Source organism: Delphinapterus leucas, chromosome 17, assembly GCF_059928025.1.
Source record: "Delphinapterus leucas isolate spDelLeu-1000000601 "Yukka" chromosome 17, BTC_Dleu_Yukka2, whole genome shotgun sequence".
Lineage (NCBI taxonomy): Eukaryota > Metazoa > Chordata > Mammalia > Artiodactyla > Monodontidae > Delphinapterus > Delphinapterus leucas.
The window spans coordinates 23,468,805-23,495,904 of record NC_143145.1 but is presented as its reverse complement, the minus strand read 5'-3'; positions in this window follow the sequence as shown (position 1 = coordinate 23,495,904).

Sequence of the window (27,100 nt, the reverse complement as noted above, 5' to 3'; positions counted from 1 at the left end):
GGTGTCAATAGACTTGCTCTAGTAAGGGTTGCCACAGACATTGACTTTGTAAAAATCACAATATTTGCAAAGCACAGTAAAAACAAGATATGATTGTAATAAAGTATTGTTGACTGTAATCACAAGGCTGTGCATTAGACCTCCTGAACTTATTGTTTATCCACTAGTTGCTAGTTTATAATTAAAAAAAATATTACAGGGGAAGATTGTTTCATATTTGCCTTTAAGGAGAAGACTTAAATTGTGTGTGGGTGTTTTGTTGCCCAAGGTATGGCAATTTCAGAGAGATAATTATCCTCTTGACAGGGAATTTCTCCCTAATGAGCTTAAAGATACATAGAGTAGACTCAGGCTGGGACATTTCATTTTTGCTCTTTTCTCTCTCTTTCTCTTTGTCATATATCTTATAAATTTTATTCTCTTTTCTCCATTTCTCCATATGGATGTTTACTCCAGTCTTTTTAACAGCAATTTGGTCTAGAATATAATTAATGCATTTAATTTTGAGAGCATCTCTTTTGTTAGTGAAATACAGCTATAAAAGACAATTGATGAAATGATTGTGCAGTTCCTATGTTTGGTTTGAGAACTTGGTTCTGATTTCTGAATTTGGTGAAAATAGTTGTTTATATTATTTTGTGTGCTCTTTGTTTTCTGAAAATTTTTATATAAAGGACACATGAGCTAGAGGTACCCCCGTTAAAAAGTGCTTAAATTATGGTTCTAGGAAAAATACTGCAGACTACCTCTGATGATGAAGAAACCTATTCTGAAAACAACGCTCCTGAATAAGCCACCTTTGTCTGGAATAGAGAAGAAAAAGAAAGTCAGGAAATGCAGATCGTGGTTTTATTTTTTAATATTAAGTCCTCTGTGTGATGATAGGAGAGGTTAATTTTATCATTTCTGAGGGGATACAGAATTTGTTAATGGAAGGATGTTTGCAGTGATCAAATTTGTCCTATCCTACAAACTCTGAGAATTTTATATCACTGGGATTTTATTATTTAGATTATATTGATATTAATTATATACTTTATCATGTAAATTTTTTCTAGTTAGTTGGGTGGAACCATTCATCTGAACAGTATACAAGATGGAAAATGGACTAAGAAGTGATTTTTAGCTCAGTGTGTTTTGTGTCCTTAGATAAGAGATTTTCCCAGAGGAGACTGAGGGGTTGGTTTGAGGCTAAGAGGGTAAAAATATATGAATAGCAGTAAACATAACCTATGGATAGGTTGACTATGCTGCTATCCACATGGATGACCCTGTACTCCATGCCAAGATGGACACAGAGCTGAGCACTTATTCAGTGTGCCCAGTGGTTTCAATGGATCTAAAGGACTACAAGCCATGTATACTTTACTGTATATGTTAGAAAAGAGGTGATGGAGTTTCTAGCATTAGGTATGTTTGTTTTCTATAGTCCGGGCCACCCTCTATGTTGTCCATGGACTTTTTTAAAAGTCCTTTTCATCCAGCTTCACAAGCTCCAACTTATTTTTCAGAAAATGAGCTGATCCTCTCTAGTTTCTGCATCCATATTTACATACCAACTTCTTCACCAAGAGCCATTTAATTACTAGTATCTAACCTTCCAGGCAGAAGGTGTTAATAAAAAATTTTTAAAAAATCTTTCAGAAGTATTAGAAAAGCAGATCTGTAATTATTGTGGTAAATGGGACTTTCTTTGCTTATTTTCCTCCGTGAGTAAAACAGCGTAGTCCCTTCCTTGAAAAAAACAGTGATGTCCTTCTGCACAGCTGCTTGTCTTTTGAATCACTTCTTTTTTAAAGCCAGAAGAATAAAATGCTAAACTCATAAGGCAAGCTCAAGTTAGCCTTCTTTTCACTGTGCAGTTCCCCCTCTGATGGGGAGGGAATTCAAAGGGATATTTATTGTGCCCAAGTAACAAAAAAATGGGCAGTAAACTTTGTCCATAGACCATGGTTAGTCTTAAGCAGAACCTCTGTTGATATATTTTTTTCAAACACTGCAGTTCACATGCAGTTACATACAAGCTTTTTAATGGGTGCCCATGTGCCCAGCATCACCTGCCAGGACTGTGCATCATCACAAAGCTGGGCTTCTTGGCCCCAGCATCCCTCACCCAGATGTGATAGATGCTCTGGCCACACGTGCGGGAGAGAAATTGGAAGGGACTGAGGAGCAACATGAATGTGGTATAAGCTTGGGGCAGAGTTAAATCTCTCTACTCAACAGAGCCCAGGAAGAGCCATGAGTGAAGGAAGAAGATAATTATTACTGGTAGGGAAGGGAGAGGGAGCTAGAGAGAACAGATATGCTGAATGAAGATTTAAGAAGTCGCATATTCTGTGGGCTGTGACATAAAGCTCCATATATATCCATTATAAAATCTTAACTAGAGCCTAAAAGAAGAAGTCACAAATAGCTAGATGCTGTTAGAATGTGGTTGGAAATTCTGGAAAAAAATTGTAAGAATCAAAGGTCGGTGTATTTTTTATCACTCATACGGAACAGAATCAGGCCATTAGAATACAGTTCTGGCAGACCTCTAGGTTAAATACCACACTAGAGTTCCAGTAGAGAGTTGGTAGCATGCATTATTTTAACAGCAAATTTTTGATTTCCAAGAATTCAACCAAAAGCAGGTTTTATTTTATCTTATTAACTATTGGGCTTTGTACAGTGAACCCAGTGTCACATAAATAAGTAAAATACAGGAAAGCTTTAATGTTGCATGCTTCCCTTCTCTGACCTTGTGAAGGGAAAAATGATAGTACTCCAGCCCAAATGGCAGAAAGAATTTTAGCATCTCACGTCCACAAGCAAGGGTGGCCCACATGCTGAGGATAGGGAAGAGAGTTGGGCTTAATATTGAAAGCCTATAGATCTCCCAGGATCTGAAACGTGTCCCGCCTATTCAAAGGAAGAACAATAATTCTACCCGAAATTTGTATTAAAACAAAAAAGATCTCATGGCAAAAACTAGATGAATTTCCTGTTGTCTAAAGCAACCATATAAAGATGATCAACAGTTGTAAATTTCAATAGCTTGGCTAAGTATAGTCTAGATATTCACTGAGCAGACATGATTCAGAAACCATGATGCTTCCTTGTAAAATTCAGCTTTCTATTTAAAATGTATTCCTAAAAGCCAATTGGGTTCTTACATTTCAAATATGGCAACTGTACGTAATTCAAACTTCTACAGTATAAACAAGCTGCAAACACTTGTTTTATCCTGAAGTCCTAAAGCCTTAAGACAACATAGTAGACAATTTAGTGACAACATAAAATACCTCACTACTTAGTAGCAAATAAAAGAAGAGCCTGGATTCTTGAGTTTTTCCAAGAAAAACCCCGCACATTCAAAATCTGGGACTTTTCACCTGATTTAATATTTGTAACAAGCACTTGCGAATTGAGATCACCCCATCCATCTTAACTATGAAGACTGAGGGTTGAGACCAATTGCCAACATTTCTTAAATATCTGCTACAAAAAAATCTTGCCCAAGATGATAAGCCTGGAATAAATGACATAAGTATTTACTTCAGGACTCTCTATAAAAACAACTTTCGGGGCAAAGAGTTTACTTATTTGGGCAAACAGTTTATTTTCATGGCAATAGATTGGTAACTTGGGCAAAAAGCTTGCTTTTCAAAGAAATGTTTTACTTGTCAAAATTTACTTTGAGATCCTCACCAGTACTCAAGTCTTATATCATGAACTTTACCCAATTCTAATCAGTTCCCCATATTTAATAATATGCCTTAAACCACTTACTGCCAGACTCCAAAGCCAAAAAATATGCTACTAATCTCCATCTTTTATTTTATACACTACTGAGACTCTATCAAGCTGGTGTTCTTCCTTGCTGTAGTAGGTTTAATAACCTCAGCTTTGCTTGAACAACAGGTAAGTTCCAGTGGTTTTATTTTTGGGAAGATGGGGAGCAGGCAGCTGACACACTAAATTATAATAATACTATATCCAATTTATTTGAAAAATAACCAGTAACGCTGTTAGTGTATGCAGAGAGAAATGAAAATGATGAATACATTGTTTCATTCACTAACAATGCCTTTTCTATTTTGTTCTGATTTATTAAAAATATTCCTCCTGAGGTTCATGGTAACCAATAAAGCTTAATTTTATTTATTTTTAATTTGACTATTTTCTGTAATTCTTAAAAGCAAATGCCCATGTTTCTGCATTTAACCTTATTTTTAGTATATGAAAACCAAACTAATATTGATATATTAAATAATAACAAAGGTGAATTTTAAAACTTAAGTTCAATAACTTTAAAGCAGATCAAAAAAGAGCACCTGGTGGACTTAATTTGTAAAAGGAAGGATTTAGGCTGGAAAAAAATCAACAATTTTCTGATTCAGAGGAACAAAGTATAAAGAGTTGTTGGAGAATCTCCCTTTCTAGCAATACCAGTTATCCTGGATGTTCTGAATGTACTAACGAGCTTTCCTGAGGGGTGAAAAATATTCTCTAAGGTTTTTCAAATTTAGAATTTCTATTGTTTGCAATAAAACTTAATTTTCATATAAGGAATTCTACAATTCCTTGGACAAAACATGCATACTTGGAAAATGCAGTCATATATTTCAAAATATTGAAACTCATGTTTCTTTCTGAGATAATTTTCCCCAAATGAACCAGATTTTTGTATTTCTTTTATAAATGTAAAATTATTTTTACTATTCTTTTTCATTAATTCAAAATAAAAGCAAAGAAGGAAGGTGTCTTAGTCGGCTCAGGTTACTGTAACAGAATACCATAGACTGGATGCTTAAACAATAGACACTGATTTCTCACAGTTCTGGAGGATGAGAAGTTCAAGGTCTAGGTGCTGGCATATTTCAGTTTCCGGTGAGAGACCTCTTCCTGGCTTGAGGAGAGCTGCCTTCTTGCTATGTCCTAAAATGGGGGGAGGGAGGGAGGAAGAGAGAGAGAGAGAGAGAGAGAGAGACAGTGCTCTGGTTTCTCTTCCTCTCCTTACAATAACATTAATCCCATCATGGGAGCCAAAACCTCACAACCTCATCAGAGTCTAATTACTTCCCAAGGTCTCTACCTCCAAACCATAACATTGGGGATTAGGGCTTCAACATATGACTTGCGGGGGAGGGCACAAATATTCAGTCTGTAGTAGATAGGTTACCTGGGTATCATTTCAACAACTTTCAGAAACTGCTGCTTTTATAATTGTAACCATGATTACATATCACCTCAGGATATTTGGTCCATAGATCACACCCTCATCCTTATCTTTGTCTCTACATCTTCAATGTTTCCTCCTCTAAAGATCTTGTCTCAGTGTGAGATAATGTTTGTTGTTTTATCGTCTTACAAAAGGTATGTTCTTTTCTAACTGCTGTCTAAATGATATTTTCTTTTTAGACCAAATTTTAAAGTGTAAGTTCACTGCAAAACTACATTATAATCTTCTCTAACGTAAAGACCTCAACATTTTTTTTTTTGGTATTTCCAGTACCTAAAAAAATACCAAGCCTTTAGAAAATATTGAATATACACAGTAAATATTGAATACATAACATAAATATACAGTGAATAAATGAGTGAATAAATGGAGAGATGTCTCATTCTTTTTTAACTTCTTAATGCAAGTTTTACCTACAATACTATCTATCTACTGAATCTGATCTCATCTAGTTTACAAATTACTTCAAAAAAAAAAAAAGGGTTTAAGAAAATAGGTTCTGGAGTACCCCAAACAATGAGTCATTGAAGAAATCAAAGAGTAAATTAAAAAAAAAAATCTGGAGACAAGTGGAAATGGAAACACAACAATTCAAAATCTATGGAGCACAGCAGAAGCAGTTCTAAGAGGGAAGTTTATAGTGATACAAGCCTATCTCAGAAAACTAGAAAAATCTCCAATAAACAACATATCCTTACACCTAAAGTAACTAGAAAAAGAAGAACAAACAAGATCAGAGCAAAAATACCTAAAATAGAGACAAACACACATACACACACAGAAAATATCAATGAAAGTAAGAGCTGTTTTTTTAAAAAGATAAATAAAATTGATGAAACTTTAGCCAGAGTCATTAAAAAAAAGGGGGGGCAAATAAATAAAATGAAAATGGAGAAGTTACAATCAACACCACAGAAATACAAAGGATCATAAGCCATTACTATGAACAATTATATGCCAATAAAATGAACAAGCTACAAGAAATGAAGAAATTCCTAGAAATGTACAATCTCTCAAGATTGAATCAGGAAGAAACAGAAAATATGAACAGACCCATAACCTGTAATAAAAGAGAATCAGTAATTTAAAAAAAACAAACTCCCAGAGAGGAGATCAAAATGGCAGACTAGGAGGATGCTGAGCTGACAACCCCCAATGAACACATCAGAAATACATCTACCCGTGGAGCAATTCTGACTGAAAACAAACTGGAAGCTGGCCGACTCTTCTACAACCAAGGCTATAAGGAAAGATACATAGTCAGGTAGGAAGGGAAGAGAACTGATTAGGTCTGGACCCACACCCCTAAAAGGAAATACAGAAGAGGAGGGGAATTATACAGGCTCTGATATCTTCCCTGGAGAGTTAGCAGTTTGAGCCACACATTAACAAGTGTTGACAAGGATGTGGAGAAAAGGGAACCCTCGCCCACTGTTGGTGGGAAAGTAAATTGGTACAACCACTGTATGGAGTTACTCAAAAATTAAAAGTACAGCTGCCATAGCAATTCAGCAATTCCACTCCTGGCTATTTATTCCAAGAAAATGAAAACACTAATTTGAATATATATAGGTACCCTTAAGTTCATTGCAACATTATTTACAATAGCCAAGATATGGAAGCAACCTAAGAGCCCATCCACAGATGAATGGATAAAGAAGATGTGGTACATACACACAATGGAATATTACTTAGCCAAAAATAAGAATGAAATCTTTACATCTGCAACAACCTTGGTGGACCTAGAGTGTATTATGCTAAGTGAAATAAGTCAGACAGAGAAAGACAAATACCATATGATTTCACTTGTATGGGGAATCTAAAAAACAAATAAATAAGCATAACAAAACAGAAACAGACTCACAGATACAGAAAACAAACAGGTGGTTGCCAGAGGGAAGGAGAGTGAGTAGATGAGAGAAATAGGTGAGGGAGATTAAGAGGTATAAACGTTCAGTAGCAAAATCAGCAAGTCATGGGTATGAAATGTCCAGCATGGGGAATATAGTCAATAATAATGCAAAATCTTTGTTTGTCGACAGATGGTAGTTAGATTTCAAAGAAAAAATAATAATAAAAGAAAGAAAATAGGTTCTGGAGTCAACCTACCTAGCTTAGGTATTCTATCACCTAAGAGCTGCCTGACTTTGAGCAACTTTCATATATGTTCTGAGCCTTAGTTTCCTGACACTTGGAGTTAATTGGGAGATTTAAAGGATAAAATGCAAGTAACAATAATAATAATAATAGATAAAACGCATTTGCAAAGTAGAAATGGTAGTTGCTTCATAGAAAGTTCTATAGTGTCTTTTACATTTTTCAATAATGGATAACTTGAGATCTCTGTCATTACAACTCCTTGTAAGATTTGATATTATTGACCACTTCTAATTTCTTTTTTTTTTTTTGATGTTGGGGGTAGGAGTTTATTAATTAATTTATTTATTTTTGCTGTGTTGGGTCTTTGTTTCTGTGCAAGGGCTTTCTCTAGTTGTGGCAAGCAGGGGCCACTCTTCATCGCAGTGCACAGGCCTCTCACTATCGCGGCCCCTCTTGTTGCAGAGCACAGGCTCCAGACACACAGACTCAGTAGTTGTGGCTCACGGGCCTAGTTGCTCTGTGGCATGTGGGATCCTCGGTCCGGCTTGAACCCGTGTCCCCTGCACTAGCAGGCAGATTCTCAACCACTGAGCCACCAGGGAAGCCCCGACCACTTCTAATTTCTGAAACCCTTTTCTCCAGTGTCTATAGTGACAGTCCTTAATTCACAGGTAATGCCTAGGTTTCCTTTGCAGGCTTCTAATATTGTCTGCTTAAATACCAGAAAGATAATTTTCTATCCTCAGAGTTCACCCTTTTCACTTCTTTTGGATGATTACAACCACACTCTGTACTTTTAATTATCATTGAAATGCTGATAGGTCAATAAACTTAAACAAAACAAAACAAAACAAAATACCTTTTCTCCTTCAACAGCCAAAACATGAATTAAATGACATGGTAACCTTTTCCACTTAGATGTTCTGCACATATTTATCTTCAAAGAAAACAAAATCACCATTTCTCTTATAGCTGTACTTCCTATTTTCCTTAACTGGAAAAATAATTGTCTTCTCTTATGTGGCAGGGTTTTTTTGTTTTGTTTTGTTTTTTTCTCTTTGATTTATGCCACATATTTCGGAGAGATAGATAGAAGTCCTCTTGTCTACCTTTAATCTTCCTTCTGGTAAATTGTGCCACAAATCCCTGGCTTATTAACACACTTTCTTCCCCTTTGTCTCTGATATACAATGAGTCTGCTAAGTGAGAATCATTATAATTTTCTTAAATAATTTTTGTTCTCTCTTTTCCAGTTTCTGTTTCCATACAGAGGGTGCTACTTCATGTCTTACCAATTTTATCTTACTGCATCTTTATAACAGGTCTTGGAATGAGTACTGTGCTTCCTCTAAATATATCTCTTTTTTTTTAGGTTGATTTGGCTTTCTAGGTCCTTCAAATTTTCATGTAGATATTAGAACAGCTTGTTAATTTCTACCCAAAGGAAAGCTTACTGAGATTTTTACTGAAATTCAATTTAATTTATAGAACAACTTAGAAACCATTGACATCTTAACAATATCGAGAATTAAGATCCATGACCAAGATATATATTTCCATTTTTCAAAAGTCTTCTTTATTTTTCTAATCAATGTTATAGTTTTCAGAGTCGAGATCTCAAGTATCTTCTGCCAGATTTATTTCTAAGTACAACACATTGGATATTATTGTCATTGACATTATTTTATTGTGACTTGTGATTTTTTTGATCCTAATATTTAGATATACAATTAATTCTTGTATAGTGAAGTTTTATCCAGAGACCTTGCTAAATTCACTTTATAGTTATAGAAGCTTTTTACTTTTTCTTAGGACTTCCTACATAGGTGACAATGATGTCTAAAAATAGAGTTTTTACTTCCTTTTCAATCTGTTTGCCTGTAAATTCTTTATCTCACCTTATAGCACTGTCAGCAGCTCCAATACAATGTTTACAATATATTGTGAGAGGATTCTCCTTGCCTTGTTCTAAAATGGAGGGAAAACTATTCAGTCTTTTACTATTAAGAATGATGTTAGTTTAGGTTTATCATAAACAGCTTTATCGGGTTTAGGAAGTTTCCATATATTTCTAGTTTTACTGAGAGTTTTTATCATGTATGGATGTTGAATTTTGTCAAAGGTTTTTTCTGCATACCTTGAGATGGTCACAGGTTTTTTGTTTGTTTGTTTGTAAATATAGTGAAATATATTGATCGAGTTTAAATGTGATTTATAAGTTACTCTTATATAACTGGGATAAATCAAGTTGGTCATGATGTATTATTCTTTTTATATATTGTCAGATATAATTCACTAAAATCTTAAGTAATACTTGTCTCTGTTAATAAGGAATATGGGTCTATGGTTTCTGGTTTTCTTATCAGTGAAATGCTGGTCTCATAAAATGAGTTAGGAAGTGTTCCCTTACCTTCAACTTTCCTTTAATTTTCCTGAGGGTTTTGTGTAGAATTGGTATTATCTCTTTCTTTAGTGTGTCATAGAATTCACCAGTGAAGACACCTGAACCTGGAGTATTCTGTGTGAATAGGTATTTAACAAAAAATTAAGTTTCTTTAGTAGATAGTGGGCTATTCAGGTTATTTTTTTTTCTTCAGTGAGCACTGGTAGTTTGAAAATTGTCAGAGAATATTTTCTATTTCATCTGCGTTTTCAAAATAATGGACATAAAGTTGTTGACTCTCTTGTTAATCTTCTAATTTCTACATCTGTGGTCATCTTTCTCATTCCTGATATTGGTAATTTGTTTGTTTTTTTATTCACTCTGGTTAGAGGTTTATCAGTTTCATTGATCCTCTCAAGTGTCCAGACTCTGCTTTTATCCATGTAATTTTAAAAATTATTTTTCTGTTCTCTACTTTGATTTCTGATTTTTATCTCTATTATTTCCTTTGTTCTGCTTACTTCATATATGTTATGCTTCTTTTTCAACTTTGTTAAGGTGGAAGCTTAAATCAATCATGTGATAACCTCTCTTCTTTTCTCCTTTAGGAATTCTAATGCCATAAATTTCTTTTTCAGCTCTGCCTCAGCTGAAGGACACAAGTTTGATATGTCATGTTTCTGTTTTATTCTGTTCAAAATACTTTCATTTTCCCTTTGATTTCCTCTTTTACCCATGCATTGTTGAGACAACTGTTATTTAGTTTTGAAAACACTTGAGGATAATTCAGGTATTTTTCTGATATTCATTTCTAATTTAAGTCCATTATGGCCAAAGGAAGATTCTTAGTTTTACCTGACTCAAATTTATTGAGACTTTTTCATTGCTCAAATATGGTCTATCTTGACGAGTGCTCTGTGTGCACTTAAAAAGAATGTGGATTCTGCTGTTGTTGGTTTGAGTGTTCTGTAAATATCAATTAGATGAAGTTGTCTAACAATCTTATTCAAGTTTAACTGTCTTAATAATTTCCTGCCTATTTGTCCTTTTCATTATTGAAAGAGTAGTATTAAAATTTATAGCCATAATTGTAAATTTTTCTGTTTATCCTTTTGGCACTATAAACTAATGCTTCTTGTGTCACTATTCTGTTAGTAGACACATATATGTTTATGATGTTTATATACTCTTAATGAATTGACATCACTGACATTATTAAATGACTTTATTCCTAGTAATATAATTTGCTTGATATTAATATGGTAACTCCAGCCTGTTTGATTAGGGTTGACATGGTAGATCTTTTTTCATCCATTTATATTAAACATATATTTCTTTATTTCTAAAGTCTTTTTTTTAATGACAGCATACAGTTGTACCCTGCTTCTAAATTCATTCTAAAAATTGATCACTTTTGATTTGGGTAGGTTGACCTTTTAAATTTAATTTAATGAGTGACATGTTTGATTTAAATCTGCCATCTTGCTATTTGCTTTATAAATGTCCTATCTGTTCTTTATTCACTTTTTCTGTATTCTTATGAATTAACTGAATATATTTTATAATTCTATCTTGTACTTTTTTTGGCTTATTAGTCATACCTCTTTATTTTGTTCATTTTTATTCATTGTGTTTAGAGTATGCATTTGTCCTCTTCTGCCCTTTGTGGTATTGTTGACATGTATTTTAATTTTGCATATATTATGAACCACACAATTCATTGTTATCATTGTGTTTTCAAAAGTCAATTTTGGGGGGACTTCTATTTCTGAAAAGATGGAATAGATATGCTTTTCCATAATCCTCTTATTAAATACAGCTAATGTATGCATTATTAAATACATAGTTTTTAGCTATGTATATATGTGTATAAATATGTATATATGCATGTATACATATGTGTGTGTAAAATATAATACAAAAGTGAACCCTGACCTTATACAAATATTTCTGAAAGTGAATCATAGATTTAAATGCAGAACATAAAACTCAAACTTTTAGAAAAAAAAAAACCAACATACAAAACATAGGATCTAAGGCTTGTTGAAGGGTTCTTAGACCTGACATACCACAAGTATGATCCTCAGAAGAAAAAAATTGATAAATTGAACTCATTGAAATTAAATATTTTTCTCCTGAGAATTCCCTGTTAAGAAGATGAAGAGTCAAATTAAAGAGTAAGAAGGGATATTTTAAACCATAGATCTTACAAAAGACTTTTATTTATAATACTTAAAGAACTCGCAAAATTCAACAGTTAAAAAATAAAAAGAATCCAATTAGAAAATGGACTAGATATATGGAACAGATACCAGACAATATACAGATGGAAAATAAACACATTAAAAGATGTTCAACAGCACTAGCCATCGGGAAATTCAAATAAAAACCATGATGAAATATTACTATACACACCTTAGAACATGTAAATTTTTTTAAAAAGACAATAGAAAATGCTGGTGAGGATTCAAAGAAACTGGATCACTCACACACATTTACTGGTAAGAATGCAAAATGATACATCCAGTCTGGAAAAAGGTTTGCCAGTTTCTTTAAAAACAAGAAAACAAAATCAAAACCAGTGTGCACTTAACCTATGCCCCATCAATTGCAGTCCAGTGTATTTTCCTGCAGAAATAAAAACTTTTGTCCACATAAACCCTATATATAATTGTTTGTAGCATTGTGGCGCAACCATACCATAGAATACTACTCAACAGTATCATAATGAACTATCGATACATGTGGCAACTTAGATGGATATCAAGAGTAATATGCTAGTAAAAAAAAAAAGCCAGTATCAAGAGATCATATACTATATGATTTCAATTATATAGTATTTTTGAAATGATAAAATTGTAGGAATGAAAACAGATTAGTGATTGCCAAGAGTGAGGCATGGTGAAGGGCAAGAAATTGATGTGATGATAAAGGGACAGCACAAGAGAGATCTCTGTGGTGATAGAATAGTCCTATATCTCGATTGTGGTTGTGGCTGCATAATTTTACACATGTGATAAAATGACATATACACACACATTGTACCAAAATCACTTTCTAGGTTTTGATATTGTGCTACCATTAAATAAGATGTAGCCATTCTGAGAAACTGGGTGAAGAGTACTGGGGATCTTTACTATTTTTGTAACTTGGTGTGAATTTATGATTACTTCAAAATAAAAATTTTAAAAATTAAAAAGTTGATGAACTTTAAAGAGATTTAAATAATATGGATTACATGGAAGCATGAAGAGACTCTTGGGGTGGCGTATATGTTCATCATGTTGATTGTAGTGTTGGTTTCATAGGTGTATAGACATATCAAACCTGAACTAAAAAAATGTACACTTAAAATATGTGTTTATTGTACATATATTCAATAAAGCTATATTTTTGTCTTATTAAAATAATAACTAGTATGCTCAAAGTAGATTAAGCATATTCTCTGAGATTTATGCTACTATCACATCTATACTGAAGTTTAGAAAGTTTTCATAGTTATCCAAGGTCATAGGTTTGGCATATAAAGGGCCTGGAATCTGAAAAGTCTGACTCCAATTTCTATTTTTTGAACAAATGAAGTTCTCCTCCTTAATCACTTCTTACCTGCATTACAGTAAAATTCTCCTTATCTCCTTATTCCATATTGTGGTCCTTTCAAATCAATTCTGAGAGATTTACCACAAGGTTCTTTAAAATATACATCTCATATTATTACTTTTTTTTTCCAGTCTCTTTGGTAACTTCCATAACATTCCAGTTAAAAATCCTTAGAATGCCATAAAAACATCAAAAACATTCTCTGACTCCTTTCTAGTTTAGCACACATGCACACTCAGACACATGTATATAGAATTTAATAATTTGTTCTATAAAATATAGTTGTATCATAATATATATAACTTAACATATATATCCTATATTTTATAACTTATATACTTATAATATGTATATAACTTTTATAAATATATAAAACATACACGGGCTTCCCTGGTGGCGCAGTGGTTGAGAGTCCGCCTGCCGATGCAGGGGACACGGGTTCGTGCCCCGGTCCGGGGAGATCCCACATGCCGCGGAGCGGCTGGGCCCGTGAGCCATGGCCGCTGAGCCTGCGCATCCGGAGCCTGTGCTCCACAATGGGAGAGGCCACGGCAGTGAGAGGCCTGCATACAGCAAAAAAAAAAAAACAAAAACAAACCAAAAAAACCCAACTATACACAATTTACTCTCTTACAGTAATGAGCAATCAACAAATCTCAGCACTTTTCCCCCTATGACAAGAACTTGCTCTCTTCTATTCGTCTCTTGGCTCTTACTCTTCCTCCTTTTCCATTTCATGCATCATGTCACATTATCCAGCAAACCTTGTGCTTGCAAAGCATCCTTTATCACCATGTTCACAAGAAGAATTCTAAACTTTCAATTTACTTTTCTTTCTTTCCATAGCCTCCTAAGCACAGGTATTGTGGCTTTCCTCTCTCCCCTCCCGCCCCCAACTCCTACTGACATCCAGAATGCCTGTAGATATTCACTTAATTTGCTTATGGAGTACGTGCTTTTATCTCATTTACAAATAAAAAGCAAAACAAAGTTCTGTTACTTCTATGGCATCTTCTTACCTACTTCAAAAACAAAAACTGTATAAAATATACATAAACAAGAACCAGTTCAGCCTTAAGAGATAGAGGTAATCTATCCCACAGGTCACTTGGAGTTCCACCCTCTGGGTTTCAATGCTACTCTCAGGGTAAAGAACACAATTGCTCAGCATGACCTGAGGTAAAAAGACCTTTTGTACTTAACTTCATTGACTGCAATCATTGGGCTCCTTGGAAACACAGCATTAGACTAATGACTTTTTTTTTCATTTAGTCACTGATGATTTTCTTCTTTCCTTGGGTTTCTGGTGTTTCTTTTTAGATTTTTGCTATGTATATAACTCTTCAAATATTCCAGGGATTTTCTAAGGGTGATTATGCTAAAGGCCCAAAATACTTAATCAGAGTGATTAAGGGAAATCAATTCATACTTCTTACGCTTTTTTTCTTTTTTCTTAAAATTGAATTAAATTTCAGGGTTCCTTTTGATCATTCATCATTACATGTTAGGGTTTAATCTTTTTCTTATGTGAACAATTTCTTTCATAAACAGTATATCTTCCCTTAACCAGGCTTTACTTTTCCAAATCAACATTCTACAAAAGTAATGTTTTTAATCAGATGCAATATTAAAGATAAGACTAACATTAATTTTTTAAAGATTTTTTAAAGATTTTTCAAGTTACAGAAAAAAGTTTCATGTGGGTTAAAATTCCATTTTAAATAAAATGAATTCCAGAAATGGTGAATCACTTTGTACATCTAGAAGTTAAAGTGAAATGCAGATTAGAGCAATCAGAAGCACAATTGCAAGTACAAAATGAAAGGTTTTTGTTGCTGTTGTTGTTGTTTTCTTTTCCCAGGTTATTGCTATATGAGAGCAAACAAAATACTTAAAAGAATATCTAGGAAACATTTTCATATGATTCATATCATATTAATAATTTTCATATTATAGGAATTCATTGTTTCATATGGTTAGGACTGAAATATTTGCTATAAGCAACAGAGCAAGGTGGTTTAAAAGCAATGTTCCCCATGATCTGTTAATTGCTTGTATCTAGTTTTATCTTTCAATCTTTTGGGCATTATAGAGAAATAATATAATAAAAAACAGCCTCTGAAGAGGGTTTGGCGTGAAAGAATATAGTCTGTTTTCGTAAGGATTTATCACACTATCAGCTTACTGAATCTTTGATAAATTTCAGTAGAATGTGTTGAATAATGTTGAAAAAAGACTACGAATTTTTAATTTATTATTCTAAAGATGTGTTATGTGAGTTATCACATTAAAATTAGAATTCTGAATTTGCTTTCTTTTGCTCTATAGGGTCCTATTAGAAATTGTGCCAACAGTATGAAATGAAGATCATTTCATGTATTCCAAGTTTGGTTTTTTATGTTATTTTGCTTTCAATCTTATGTTATATTGCTTTTACCTTCTAAACTTTCCTAAGATTCTCTCTTGTTTATTTCTCCAATATGCATGATATTAATATTACATTCATGACTTTTTAAAATATTTTAAATAGAATAGATAAAATATTATGCATATGAAAATGTTTTGCTATTTTTCTAATAAATGTAATTTGCAGATAACTATACTGTAATATAATGGGTTTTTAAAAATTTTTATTTTATTTTATTTTTTTACAGAGGTTCTTATTAGTCATCAATTTTATACACGTCAATCCCAATTGTCCAATTCAGCACACCACCACCCCCACCCACCGATTTCTCCCCTTGGTGTCCATACGTTTGTTCTCTGCATCTGTGTCTCTGTTTCTGCCCTGCAAACCGGTTCATCTGTACCATTTCTCTAGGTTCCACATATATGCATTAATATACGATATTTGTTTTTCTCTTTCTGACTTACTTCACTCTGTATGACAGTCTCTAGATCCATCCACGTCTCAACAAATGACCCAATTTCGTTCCTTTTTATGGGTGAGTAATATTCCATTGTATATATGTACCACATCTTCTTTATCCATTTGTCTGTCGATAGGCATTTAGGTTGCTTTCATGACCTGGCTATTGTAAGTAGTGCTGCAATGAACATTGGGATGCATGTGTCTTTTTGAATTATGGTTTTCTCTGGGTATACGCCCAGTAGTGGGATTGCTGGATCATATGGTAATTTGATTTTTAGTTTTGTAAGGAACCTACATACTGTTCTCCATAGTGGCTGTATCAATTTACATTCCCACCAACAGTGCAAGAGGGTTCCCTTTTCTCCACACGCTCTCCAGCATTTGTTGTTTGTAGATTTTCTGATGATGCCCATTCTAACTGGTGTGAGGTGATACCTCATTGTAGTTTTGATTTGCATTTCTCTAATAATTAGTGATGTTGAGAAGCTTTTCGTGCGCTTCTTGGCCATCTGTATGTCTTCCTTGGAGAAATGTCTATTTAGGTCTTCTGCCCATTTTTGGATTGGGTTTTTTTTTTAATATTGAGCTGCATGAGATGCTTATATATTTTGGAGATTAATCCTTTGTCCATTGATTCGTTTGTAAATATTTTCTCCCATTCTGAGCATGTCTTTAGTCTTGTTTATGGTTTCCTTTGCTGTGCAAAAGCTTTGAAGTTTTATTAGGTCCCATTTGTTTATTTTTGTTTTTATTTCCATTTCTCCAGGAGGTGGATCAAAAAAGATAATGCTGTGATTTTTGTCAAAGAGTGCTCTTCCTATGTTTTCCTCTAAGAGTTTTATAGTGTCCAGTCTTACATTTAGGTCTGTAATCTATTTTGAGTTTATTTTTGTGTATGGTGTTAGGGAGTGTTCTAATTTCATTCTTTTACATGTAGCTGTCCAGTTTCCCCAGCACCAGTTATTGAAGAGACTGTCTTTTCTCCAATGTATATCCTTGCCTCCTTTGTCATAGATTAGTTGACCATAGGTACGTGGGTTTATCTCTGGGCTTTCTATCTTGTTCCATTGATCTATGTTTCTCTTTTTGTGCCAGTACCATATTGTCTTGATTACTGTAGCTTTGTAGTATAGTCTGAAGTCAGGGAGTTTGATTCATCCAGCTCCATTTTATTCCCTCAAGACTGCTTTGGCTATTCAGCATCTTTTGTGTCTCCATACAAATTTTAAGATTTTTTGTTCTAGCTCTGTAAAAAATGCTATTGGTAATTTGATAGGGATTGCACTGAATCTGTAGATTGCTTTGGGAAATATAGTCATTTTCACAATATTGATTCTTCTAATCCAAGAACATGGTATATCTCTCCATCTGTTGGTATCATCTTTAATTTCTTTCATCAGTGTCTTATAGTTTTCTGCATACAGGTCTTTTGTCTCCCTTGGTAGGTTTATTCCTAGATATTTTATTCTTAATGTTGCAGTGGTAAATGGGAGTGTTTCCTTAATTTCTCTTTCAGATTTTTCATCATTAGTGTATAGGAATGCAAGAGATTTCTGTGCATTAATTTTGTATCCTGCAACTTTACCAAATTCATTGTTTAGCTCTAGTAGTTCTCTGGTGGTATCTTTAGGAGTCTCTGTGTATAATATCATGTCATCTGCAAACCGTGACAGTTTTACTGCTTCTTTTCCAATTTGTATTCCTTTTATTTATTTTTCTTCTCTGATTGCTGTGGCCAGGACTTCCACAACTATGTTGAATAATAGTGGTGAGAATGGACATCCTTGTCTTGTTCCTGATCTTAGAGGAAATGCTTTCAGTTTTTCACCATTGAGAATGATGTTTGCAGTGGGTTTCTTATATATGGCCTTTATTATGTTGAGGTAGGTTCCCTCTATGCCCACTTTCTGAAGAGTTTTTATCATAAATGGGTGTTGAATTTTGTCAAAAGCTTTTTCAGCATCTATTGAGATAATCACATGGGTTTTCTTCTTCAGTTTGTTAATATGGTGTATCACATTGTTTTATTTGCGCATATTGAAGAATCCTTGCATCCCTGGAATAAATCCAACTTGATCATGGTGTATGATACTTTTAATGTGCTGTTGGATTCTGTTTGCTAGTGTTTGGTTGAGGATTTTTGCATCTATATTCATCAGTTATATTGGCCTGTAATTGTCTTTTTTTGTAGTATCTTTGTCTGGTTTTGGTGTCAGGGTGATGGTGGCCTCGTAGAATGAGTTTGGGAATGCTCCTCCCTCTGCTATATTTTGGAAGAGTTTGAGAAGGATAGGTGTTAGCTCTTCTCTAAATGTTTGATAGAAATCGCCTGTGAAGCCATCTCATCCTGGGCTTTTGTTTGTTGGAAGATTTTTAATCACAGTCTCAATTTCAGTGCTTGTGATTGGTCTGTTCATATTTTCTGTTTCTTCCTGGTTCAGTCTTGGAAGGTTATACCTTTCTAAGAATTTGTCCATTTCTTCCAGGTTGTCCTTTTTATTGGCATAGAGTTACATGTAACTGCATACGTGTAGTCTCTTAGGATGCTTTGTATTTCTGTGTTTTCTCTTGTAACTTCTTTTTCATTTCTAATTTTATTGATTTGAGTCCTCTCCCTCTTTTTCTTGATGAGTCTGGTTAATGGTTTATCAATGTTGCTTATCTTCTCAAAGAACCAACTTTTAGTTTTATTGGTCTTTACTATTGTTTTCTTTGTTTCTATTTCATTTATTTCTGCTCTGATCTTGATGATTTCCTTCCTTCTTCTAACTTTGGGTTTTGTTTGTTCTTCTTTCTCTAGTTCCCTTAGGTGTAAGATTAGATTGTTTGAGATTTTTCTTGTTTCTTGAGGTAGGCTTGTATAGCTCTAAACTTCCCTCTTAGAACTGCTTTTGCTGCATCCCATAGGTTTTGGATTGTTGTGTTTACATTGTCATTTTTTTCTAGGTATTTTTTGATTTCCTCTTTGATTTATTCAGTGATCTCTTGGTTAGTTAGTAATGTATTGTTTAGCCTCCATGTGTTTGTGTTTTTTATGTTTTTTTCCCTGTAATTCATTTCTAATCTCATAGCATTGGGTCAGAAAAGATGCTTGATATGATTTGAGTTTTCTTAAATTTACTGATGCTTGATTTGTGACCCAAGATATGATCTATTCTGAAGAATGTTCCATGTGCACTTGAGAAGAAAGTGTAATCTGCTGTTTTTTAACGGAATGTCATATAAATATCAGTTAAATCTACCTGGTCTATTGTGTCATTTAAAGCTTCTGTTTCCTTATTTATTTTCATTTTGGATCATCAGTCCATTGGTGTAAGTGAGGTGTAAATGTCCCCCACTATTATTGTGTTACTGTCAATTTTCTCTTTTATAGCTGTTAGCAGTTGCCTTATGTAATGAGGTGCTCCTATGTTGGGTGCATATATATTTATAATTGTTATATCTTCTTCTTTGGTTGATCCCCTGATCATTATGTAATGTCCTCCTTCTCTCTTGTAACATTCTTTATTTTAAGGTCTATTTGATCTGATATGAGTATTGCTACTCCAGCTTTCTTTTGATTTCCATTTGCATGGAATATCTTTTTCCATCCCCTCACTTTCAGTCTGTGTCCCTAGGTCTGAAGTGGGTCTCTTGTAGACAGCATATATATGGGTCTTGTTTTTGTATCCATTCATCAAGCCTGTGTCTTTTGTTTGGAGGATTTAATCCATTCACGTATGTATGTTCCTATGACCATTTTCTTAATTACTTTGGGTTTGTTTTTTTAGGTCCTTTTCTTCTCTTGTGTTTCCCACTTAGGGAAGTTCCTTTAGCATTTGTTGTAGAGCTGCTTTGCTGGTGCTGAGTTCTCTTATCTTTTGCTTCTCTGTAAAGCTTTTGATTTCTCCATTGAATCTGAATAAGATCCTTGCCGGGTAGAGTAATCTTGCTTGTAGGTTCTTTCCTTTCATCACTTGAAGTATATCATGCCACTCCCTCCTGGCTTATAGAGTTTCTGCTGCAAAATCAGCTGTTAACCTTACGGGAGTTCCTTTGTATGTTATTTGTCCTTTTTCCCTTACTGTTTTCAATAATTTTTCTTTGTCTTTAATTTTTGTCAATTTGATTACTATGTGTCTTGGCATGTTTCTCTTTGGGTTTATCCTGTATGGGACTCTGCGCTTCCTGGACTTGGGTGCCTATTTCCTTTCCCATGTTAGGGAATTTTTCGGGTATAATCTCTTCAAATATTTTCTCGGGTCCTTTCTCTCTCTCTTCTCCTTCTGGGACCCCTATAATGCGAATGTTGTTGTGTTTAATGTTGTCCCAGAGGTCTCTTAGGCTGTCTTCATTTCTTTTCATTCTTTTGTCTTTATTCTGTTCCGCAGCAGTGAATTCCATCATTCTGTCTTCCAGGTCATTTATCCATTCTTCTGCCTCAGTGATTCTGCTATTGATTTCTTCTAGTGTAGTTTTCATTTCAGTCATTGTATTGTTTATCTCTTTTTATTTGTTCTTTAATTCTTCGAGATCTTTGTTAAAAATTTCTTGCATCTTCTCAATCTTTGCCTCCATTGTTTTTCCGAGGTCACGGATCATCTTCACTATCATTATTCTGAATTCTTTTTCTGGAAGGTTGCCTATCTCCACTTCACTCAGTTGTTTTTCTGGGGTTTTATCTTGTTCCTTCATCTGGTACATAGCCCTCTGCCATTTCATTTTGTCTATCTTTCTGTGAATGTGGTTTTTTTTTCCACAGGCTGCAGGATTGTAGTTCTTCTTGCTTCTGCTTTCTGCCTTCTGGTGGATGAGGCTATCTAAGAGGCTTGTGCAAGTTTCCCGATGGGAGGGACTGCTGGTGGGTAGAGCTGGCTGTTGCTTTGGTGGGCAGAGCTCAGTAATCTTTATTCCCCTTGACTGCTGATGGGTGGGGCTGGGTTCCCTCCCTGTTGGTTGTTTGGCCTGAGGCAAACCAACACTGGAGCCTCCCTGGGCTCTTTGGTGGGGCTAATGGCAGACTCTGGGAGGGCTCACACCAAGGAGCTCTTCCCAAAACCTCTGCTGCCAGTTTCCTTGCCCTCACGGTGAGCCACAGCCACCCCCTGCCTCTGTAGGAGACCCTGTAACACTAGCAGGTAGATCTCGTTCAGTCTCCCCTGGGGTCACTGCTCCTTCCCCTAAGTCCCAATGCACACACTACTTTGTGTGTGCCCTCCAAGAGTGGAGTTTCTGTTTCCCCCAGTCCTGTCAAAGTCCTGCAATCAAATCCCACTAGCGTTCAAAGTCTGATTTTCTAGGAATTCCTCCTCCCGTTGCCAGATCCCCAGGTTCGGAAGCCTGACATGGGGCTCAGATCCTTCACTCCAGTGGGTGGACTTCTTTGGTATAAGTGTTCTCCAGTCTGTGAGTCACCCACCCAGCAGTTATAGGATTTGATTTTTCTGTGATTGTGCCCCTCCTACCATTTCATTGTGGCTTCTCCTTTGTCTTTGTATGTGGGGTATCATTTTCGGCGAGTTCCAGTGTCTTCCTGTCGATGACTGTCCAGCAGCTAGTGATTGTTGTGTTCTCGCCAGAAGTGAGAGCATGTCCTTCTACTCTGCCATCTTGGTTCTTAGCCCAGATCATCTTTTCTTAAGGCTATTCTCTCATATAATGTTTATAAAGCTAAATAATTTGTTAGTTGTCAAAGCAAACATTTATAATATGTTAAACATTTCAACTACCTCTTTTCAAATCCATTTTTATTACTATGCAATCTACCATGAATGATGAGAGTGTGATACCCAGAGTTAGGTAGACTTGGGTTCAAATTCATTTCTTCAATTAACATTTCAATGTCTATTATGTCCCTAACACTAGGGATCTAGCTACAAACTAAAATCCATGCCCTTTAGGGAGTTTATATTCTAGTCTATGCTAAAAGCAAATGTTAGGATAAGTATACTATTTGATATTAGTCTCTGCTATAATTCTTATGACATGGGAGATCTTGGGTAAGTCAATTAACTGCTCTGAATTTCAGTCTCCATTATCTGAAAACTATGGATAATGATAGTAGAAATTCATAGAGTTTTTGTGAGAATACTTGAGGTAATGCATATAATTATCAAAATGTCTAGGAAAAATAGGCAAAACATCAAATAATATTACACTGATTATTAACAAAATGTTAGCTGTTCTCCCTGCTATACATACATCGTGTTTTGCCTAATGGTTTCACAGAAACCATATCAGTATTAGAAGAAAAAACACTTTGTATTCTTTTTTCCCCCATTTTTGTATATTTCACAATGTGCAGTTCCTGGTAATGTTTTTAGTGCTGAAATGAAGTCCTTAGGAAACCCTACTGTGTTTTAAAAATATTTTAAAAATAGCAATGATCTATCTCATTTTCTAGAGCTCATTTCCTGGATATTAATAAACTAGTGATTAGTGGATCATTCCTTCAGAAGCATTGTATACTCCAGGCATTTTCAGTTATGATGGGTTCAAAAAGCTGTTATGGTTCCTGACTATTAAACCTATCCTCATCTCCACAGCATGACCCAAAGAACAACACATTACATTCTTGCCACAGTTAAATCTAGTGGCCATATTACTCAAACATATAAGAGTTTTGGGGTTTTCATTTTGGTTTTAACATAAATAGGCAATTTATTAGAGAAACTTTTAAGGCTAAAATCAATTTTTGATAATATGAATGGTAAACTAAATGTAACCAACAATGTATGCTTTCTGAATTAACACAGTTTTTGATCCTTGAAAAATAATATTCAGATTATTGTTCTATGATTGATTACTTTTAAGATACTATGACTATTTATGTTCAAATACATATTTTAATGAGCTAGTTTTAATTTTTCACGACTTGCATGCCATTTACGATAATAGAGATATATTAATTTTACAATGATTACTATGATAGTGTTCCACTATGAGAAATCAGAATAAGAAAAGAACTACAGGGACTTCCCTGGCGGTCCAGTTGGTTAAGACTCTGTGCTTCCACTGCAGGGGGCATGGGTTCAATCCTTGGTTTGGGAACTAAGATCTCACATGCCACATGGCACAGCCAAAAAAAAAAGAAAAGAAAAAATCAGAAAATAACTACTGAAACCATCTAAAATATAATAAGATCTAATAAATAAATAGTTGTGGATAATGATTAATTTATGAGCTCCACTATTAATACTGGAAGCAAACATACACTGATTTATTTTGTGTGTGTTTTTTTAACTTTTTATTTTATATTGGAGTATAGTTGATGAACAATGATGTGTTAGTTTCAGTTGTACAACAAAGTGATTCAGTTATACACATACATGTATCTACACTTTTTCGAATTCTTTTCCCAATTTGGCTGTTACAGAATGTTGAGCAGAGTTCCCTGTGCTATGCAGTAGGTCCTTGTTGGTTACCCATTTTAAATACAGCAGAGTGTACATGTCGATCCCAAACTCCCTAAATATTCCTCCCCCACAACCCTTCCCCCTGATAACCATAAGTTCATTGTCTAAGTCTGTGAAATTATTTCTGTTTTGTAAATAAGTTCACTTGTACCATTTTTTTAGATCCCACATCTAATATATGCATATATTAGATATAATATGATATTTCTCTTTCTCTGACTTACTTCACTCAGTATGACAATCTCTAGGTCCATCCATGTTGCTGCAAGTGGCATTATTTCATTCTTTTAATGTCTGAGTAACATTCCATTGTATATATGTACCACACCTTCTTTATCCATTATTCAATGGAAATTTAGGTTGCTTCCATGTCTTGGCTATTGTAAACAGTGCTGCAATGAACAATGGGGTGCAGTATCCTTTCAGACCATGTTGATCTCTGTGTATATACCCAGGAGTAGGATTGCAGGATCATATGGTAGCTCCATTTTTAGTTTCTTAAGGAACCTCCATATTGTTTTCCATAGTGGCTGTACCAATTTACATTCCCACCAACAGTGTAGGAGGGTTCCATTCTTTCCATACCCTCTCCAGCATCTACTGTTTGTGGATTTTTTGATGATAGCCATTCTGACCTGGTGTAAGGTGATATCTCATTGTAGTTTGTATGGCAACACAAAAGACCCTGAATAGCCAAAGCAATCCTGAGAAAGAAAAATGGAACTGGAGGAATCAGGCTCCCTGACTTCAGACCATACTACAAAGCTACAGTCATCAAAACAGTACGGTACTGGGACAAAAACAGAAATATAGATCAATGGAACAGGATAGAGAGCCCAGAAATAAATCCATGCACCTATGGTCAATTAATTTATGATGAAGGAGGTGAGACTATACAATGGAGAAAAGACAGTCTCTTCAATAAGTGGTGCTGGGAAAACTGGACAGCTACATGTAAAAAAATGAAATTAGAACATTTTTTAAAACCATACACAAAAATAAACTCAAAATGGATTAAAGATCTAAATGTGCAACCAGACACTATAAAAGTCTTAGAAGAAAAGATAGGCAGAACACACTCTGACATAAATCACAGCAATATCTTTTTTTGATCCATCTCCCAGAGTAATGGAAATAAAAACAAAAATAAACAAATGGGACCTAATTAAACTCAAAAGCTTTTGCACAACAAAGGAAACCATAAACAAAATGAAAAGACAACCCAGAGAATGGGAGAAAATATTTGCCAATGATTGTGACCGACAAGGGATTAGTCTCCAAAATTTACAAACAGCTCATGTGGCTTAAAATCATCAAAATAAACAACCCAATCAAAAAGTGGGCAGAAGACCTAAATAGACATTTCTCCAAAGAAGACATACAGATGGCCAAGAGGCACATAAAAAGATGTTCAACATCACTAATTATTAGAGAAATGCAAATCATGCAAGTTTCTAATTCTCCATTTGCCATCACCATGGCTCCACCTCCAGATCCTTTCTCTGCACTTCTCAGCCTTGTTATGGACTGAACCTGTGGGCTAAGTCAACCAGGCCCTCTTTACCTCTGGTTTTCAGTTGTATTCAGAGGGTGAGATGCACTGGCAGGAGACTGATGAGCAGAAGAGAGAGGTCAGTGTATTTCTATCCCTATTCCCTGCCTGTCTTGTTGCCACAGTATTGCAAGGTGCTGAGTCCCTCTAGGATAAAGGCGCCAACTCTGACTCCAGCTTCCTTACCCCAGTTCCCTATTTTTGCTACTCCACACAGTAGTGGTGTTGGCTTCCTGCTTCTGGTTAGTTTCCAGTTGTCTCAACATCCCTTTTATGGTTCCTTTAACCCTACCCATACCTCTGTAACTATCTTCATTAACTTTTCTTCAGTTAGGCTTCTGGAGCAGAATTCCATTTCTTTTCTTTTCTTTTTTTTTTTTGAATTTTATTTATTTTTTTATATAGCAGGTTCTTATTAGTTATCTATTTTATACATATTAGTGTATATATGTCAATCCCAATCTCCCAATTCATCCCACAACCACCACCTTCCCGCCACTTTCCCCCCTTGGTGTCTATACGTTTGTTCTCTACATCTGTGTCTCTATTTCTGCCCTGCAAACTGGTTCATCTGTACCATTTTTCTAGGTTCCACGTGTATGCGTTAATATACAATATTTGTTTTTCTCTTTCTGACTTAGAAGTCCACTTCTTGATGGGCTTTTTATTTCTAAACACTGCAAGGTGATGTTGGTAGTTTTATTTTGGAAAATCATGCAGCATTGGGTTAAGGGCATAGTTTAGAGCCATACTGCCTGGGTTTGAATCTCAGCTCTATCATCGGCAAATTGCTTAATCTCACTGTGACTCAGTTACCTTACTTGTAAAATGGACACAATAACTTTGTACCTGTCTCAGAGGATTGCTTTGCAATTATTAAATGTGTGATTTTACGTAAATCACTTTAATCCATGAGTTATAGTGAATGCACACTAAATGTTACTTATTTTATTTGTAATAAAAATGTTATTTAATGAGGTAAAAGGACAATGAATCCATTCTTGACAAGGTATAAAATGTTTTCTGGGAAGGTGAAGTAGTACTACTAAAATGTTAGTGCAAATAATTGCTTTTCCTACAGGGTGGTTCACATACCTGTATTAGATCAGGTTATAGTTTGTAAATAAAAGCTTTTCCAGTACATTTTTAATGCCATATAAAACATATTATTTTCTTTCTCTGATCGTTTTTCGTTCACATAGAATGATTCTGTACAGGCATACCTCGTTTTATTGTGCTTTGTTTTATTGCACTTCGCAGATATTGCAATTTTTTACAAATTGAAGGACTGTGGCAACCCTACATCGAGCAAGTCTATCAGTGACATTTTCCAACAGCATTTGCTCACTTTATGTCTCTGTGTCACGTTTTGGTAATTATCACAATATTTTAAACTTTTTCATTATCATTATTATCTCTATTATGGTGATTTGTGATCAGTGGTCTTCAGTGTTACTATTGTAATTTTGGGGGGGCACCACAAACTGCACCTGTAAGACTGAACTTACTAGAGAGATGTTGTGTGTGTTCTGACTGTTCTACTGACTTTCCATCCATATCCCTCCCTCTCCTTGGTCTTCCCTATTCCTTGAGATGCAACAATAATAAAATTAGGCCAATTAATAACCCTACAATGGCCTCTAAGTGTGCAAGGGAAAGGAAGAGCCATGTCTCTCACTTTAAATCAAAAGCTATAAATAATTAAGCTTAGTGAGGAAGGCATGCCAAGAAGCTGAAATAGGCTGAAAGCGGGGCCTCTTGCACCAAACAGCTTAGTTGGGAACGCAAAGGAAAAGCTTTTGAAGGAAAGTAGAAGTGCTGGTCCACTTTACTTGAATGTTTAATTATTGAAACAAACTACATTTTTCTTTTTACAGCAAGAAAGCTGCCTCTGGCCATGTCAAATTCATGCAAATGGTTACCAATATTTTACAAATGCTGCCTACATTTAAAAAATGAGATAAAGTCTCTG